Source organism: Trichoplusia ni, chromosome 6 (assembly GCF_003590095.1).
Source record: "Trichoplusia ni isolate ovarian cell line Hi5 chromosome 6, tn1, whole genome shotgun sequence".
In the NCBI taxonomy this organism is placed as follows: Eukaryota; Metazoa; Arthropoda; class Insecta; order Lepidoptera; family Noctuidae; genus Trichoplusia; species Trichoplusia ni.
This window is the reverse complement of record NC_039483.1, coordinates 10125228-10129963: the sequence shown is the minus strand read 5'-3', so window position 1 is coordinate 10129963 and position 4736 is coordinate 10125228. Positions and strand designations below refer to the sequence as shown.

The 4736-nt window shown below is 48.8% G+C and overlaps 1 pseudogene; it reads right to left on the bottom strand.

The window, feature by feature from the left end:
- Window positions 1-579: 579 nt before the first annotated feature.
- LOC113495129 overlaps window positions 580-4736 on the bottom strand; it is a 7109-nt pseudogene continuing 2952 nt past the window's right edge.

Here is a 4736-nt window from a genome sequence, read left to right as displayed (position 1 = left end):
GCCAATCATGGCGTGCCGCGTTCCCGCGCTGGCCGGCAAGAAACCCTTCCAGAGGCTTATCCCAGCAGTTAGGCGTCCCTTACAAATGTTCTAGACCTTTTTACCCTATTTAACCCTATCCTTATACCTTTATTTACATAAAATAATGTCTTAAAATAAAGATAATTGCAAAAACCCGCACCTTAATCATGACAACAACATGGTGCTGCCCCCTGTGACAGAATCGGTAACTAAAAAGTGAATTTTATGTAGGTACTTTTAAAACTAATCTACGTGCGTCGCCACCTACCGAGAGTTAGTTACAACAAATTCTAAATAATTGCGGGTACTTATGAAACAACTCCTATCAATAATTGTTTCTAAATAAAACCTATTTCTAGGTTTTTCAGGGTTAAATAGTATATGGACAACACTTAGGTAACTAAATCTTAGTTCTTAACCATAGTCTAAGTCCCTAGCACACATCATATAGTCTTAAACATTTGCGAACAAACCTTAACATAACATAAACAATGTTTCAATATATACCTACGTACACCTATAACTGATTGCAAACGTAAACAAACTCATTAACTTTAAGAAACTTGAAACGTTAATCAAACAAAAACTATAACATACTTAATTTAGGTGTACGTAGTTGTCATCGTCGCTAACATTCTCCCCCGCGGTGCGTAGCACGCCGTCCTCTGGATGCGACGATGCTGCTGCAGGCACGAGCACGACGACCCTTCTGGTTGGCCGGCGCAGCACTCCTCCTGATGTCCGCACGTCCAGTACTCTCGTTCTTCCATCTGGCCCGGGGTAGACTTTGATAACTTCACCTCGAGGCCACGAGTTGCGGGGTAGCGCGGCGTCGACTATTAATACGACGTCGCCTTCTTTGGGGTCGACGGTTGTTCGCCCGTCGATTTTCCGCGGCATGAGGAGCGGCAGGTACTCTTTCACCCACCGTCTCCAAAAGTGGTCGGCGAGCCTTTGCGCTGTTCTCCAGGTTGCTTTGCCGACCAGCTCGGTGTTCTCGAACTCGCCCGGCGCCATTGCTCCGCACGATCTCCCCAGCAGGAAGTGATTTGGGGTCAAACTTTCTGCATCGTTGGGGTCCATGCTGCCTGGGGTGAGAGGTCTTGAGTTCACGATGTGTTTGACCTCAGTCATCAGCGTGTGGAGCACCTCTTCTGGTGGGCTCCTTTCGTTGAGCACCACCGCCAACACCGTCTTCACGGTGCGCACGAGCCTCTCCCAGGCGCCTCCCATGTTTGGGCTGCCCGGGGGAATAAACTTCCACTTGATTCCCTTTTCAAGTGCAGCCGCCTCCAATTCTTTGTTCGCCCCGACGAAGTTCGTGCCGCTGTCGCTGAACAACGTTCTTGGAGTCCCTCTTCTTGCCGCCATCCGTCGCAGGGCCATAATCATGGAGCTGGCACTGAGAGATGGCGCCAACTCCAGGTGAACAGCCCTGGTGGTGAGGCAGGTGAACAATGCCACCCAACGCTTCTCGACTCTCCTGCCGATCGTTACTTGCATCGGCCCGAAATAGTCGACTGCCGTACAAGCGAACGGGAACTGATGATGTTGCAGCCGCTCGCTCGGCAGGTCGCCCGCCGGCGGTATGGCGGGTGTACTCTTCCTTAGTTTGCACCATTGGCAGCCGTGTGCTACTGCCTTCAATGTTGCTCTTAAACCGAGAATCCAATACTTCTGTCGGACCTCGTTCATCACGGTCGCTGTGTTACCGTGTAGAAACTTCTCATGATAGCTTCTTATAATAAGTTGCGCGATTCTCTGCCTTCCGTCCAAGATGACAGGGTTCATTTTTCTTACTCCTCCGTCGCGAAACTTCATAGTTCTACTTCGTAGCTTTATGATTCCTTCGTCACCGATGAACACGTCTATTTTCTTCAATTTACTTGTGTTTTCAAGGGGAGTTCTTGCCTTTGAATTAATTTCTTTAACTTCTCTTGAAATTTTCTTTGCTTCGGCGGTTGACGAGAAACTTTGAAGATAATCATCCATGTAATGATTTCTTCTAATTGCCTTCACAGCTTCAGGGTGCGTGATCTTGAAGTCTTCTGCGTTCTTATTCATCACGTATATAGCTGTCGCAGGTGATGACGCTGCTCCAAATATTATCGACGACATCCTGTACTCTTCCGGTTTGCCTGTTCTTCTGCTTCCCCTCCAGAGGAACCTTAAACAATCCCGGTCATCTTCCTTAACTTTGACACGAAGAAACATGTCTTGTATGTCAGCCATGACTGCCACTGGGCCTTCTCTAAAGCGCAGTAGCACCCCAAATAGCGACTGCAGCAAGTCAGGTCCTGCTAGCAATGCGTCGTTGAGGCTTCTTCCTTCATACTTGGCTGCTGCGTCGAAAACAATTCTTGGCTTCCTCTTGACCGGGTGTACGACGGCGAAGTGAGGTAAGTAGAATGTTTTCCCCTTAGTGGTGGTTACAGGGCCTTCTCGGCGTAACCATTTTCTATTAATGTCTGGATCTGCTTCTCATAATATTCCTTGACATCTTCTTCACGATCCAGCTTCTTTTCTATGTTGACCAGGCGACGAAACGCTTGATTGTAGTTGTTGGGTAGGGTCTCGCCTTCCTTCTTCCACAAGAGGCCTGCTTCAAATTGACCGCTTGGTAGTCGCTTCGTTGTTTTCTCTAAGGTTTCCAATGCTCTTCTATCGCTGTCGTTTGATGGCAGTCGATTTTGAATCCCCAGAGACTCTAACTGAAAATGTTCCCGGACGACTTCTTCAATGTCTTCACCTTCTGACGTTGCCCTGCCGTAGTGCGTGAAGTTGACTTCGGCGTTCGATCCGGTTTCACACCCATGTAGCACCCACCCTAAGTGTGTGAGTGAGGCTACGGGTTCAGTTGGCTTGCCCTTCTTCAGTCTTCTTGTGACTATGAGTCCCCAATTATCTTGCCAATCAGCAACTTCGGTCGCTCTGCGTCGTAGAGCAACTGCCTTTCAATTGCCTTCAAGTGTAGGCATTCTTTACAGTGCTCCTGTTGACCCTTTGTTCAGATAGCTTCAGATCGTCGATGGTTCTAACAGTGATAGTCTTCTTATCCCTTCTGTGAACCCCCTTAATCATCAAGTTGATCTTCTGTGAGCTATCTTTCCTTATGACCTTCCCGCCGACGGTTTCGATTGTGAGTGCTTCGCGACTTCCTGCAGCTCCAATCTTCTCGGCTATCGACGCGTCTAAGAGAGTGACGGTCGACCCTTCGTCCAACAACGCGAGCACACGAACTTGTCCCTTGGGCCCGTAGAGTTGCACCGGAACAATCTTCAAATATGCTCTGTCTTCATCCTTATTGTTGTGGACTGAGGCGACTTTCTCTTCTGATGCGCCTTCCTTGCTTGACTTCTGTACTTCTGGCTTGTCCGAGTGTAAGATAGTGTCATGCCATCTTCGACACTTCCTGCAGACAGGCGCTTTACAGTTGCTTCTTAAGTGCTTGAAGCGAAGACACTTGAAACAAATCTTCGCTTTCTTGATGATGTCCCATTTCTTATCAATCGACGCTTCTTTGAACTTCTTGCACTCTGTTGCAAAATGTTCCTCTTCACAAACGGGACACGACTTCTTAAACTTCTTATCTTGAGACTCTTCTTGTACAGTGTGTACAGGTCTTCTTGAACTCTTCTTATCAGATGGAACTTCAGGTGGGGCAAAGTCCCCACACATGTCGGCTTCAATATCCAGGAATTCTTCAATGAGTAAAAGTTCTGAATGTCTTCATCTCTCCGACCCCTATGATAGGCGAACCAACGAAACTTCATGGTAGGTGGCATCTTGTCTACAATAGCCTTCAATGTTTCAGGCGAGCTGAGGTACTGAGGTTTCTTCAATGCCTTGATTGTCTCGATAGCGTTCTTGACTCGACTTGCAAACACGCAGATCTCGCCAGGACTTTCGCTCACTTTCGACAAGTTCTTCAGTTTTTCCAACTCAGCTAAAGCCAGTGCACCAGGTCTTCCAAATCTTGATTCCAATCCCTTGATTACTTCATGTGGCTTCTCAGCGGTAAACAGAAACTCTGAACTGCTTCTTTCGCTTTCCCCTGTATGGCTCTTCTGAGGCGAGCCAGGTTCTGTGCGGCGCTGAAGGAGGCAGCCGTATCTTCATACGTCCTTCTGAACGCCAACCATTCTTCACAGGCTCCATTGAAGTAAGGAAGTTCGATGTACTTCGGCGCGATGACGTCACGCGAATTCCGGACAGCTTGCCTATTGCTTCTGCCAGCTTCTGAATGTCGCTCTTCTTATCTTGTGACTCGACCGCCTCTGTTCCTTGCTTGACCCGGCGCTGGTTTGGATGAACCACTGTTCCACTTCATGAGTTCGCTCGTATATTTCTTCACCAGCTCCATCTTCATCTTCCGACTCAGCGGCGACAAGCTCTAGTTGTGCTTGCGCCACCCTTAGTCGTGCTTCCGCCATTTCTTGCTCCCGTAACGCCACAGTCAATCTTGCTTGCGCTTCTGCTCTCTTCCTATGCGAAGAGCGAGCAGACTTGTGTCCCTGTCCCGGGCCGGGTTCCCAGGATCAGCTGCTGCAGAGTCCCTTCTCTCGACGACGTCCTGATTCCAACGCTTCGATTTGGATTCTGCAGCGTAGTATGGACTGCCTTCTTGACGTGCGGGGTTTGAATCTTCAACCTCTTTCGGCGGCGGCGTGTGTCAGGGGGCGGGGCGACCGCCTCTGCTGACGTTGATTCCCTCC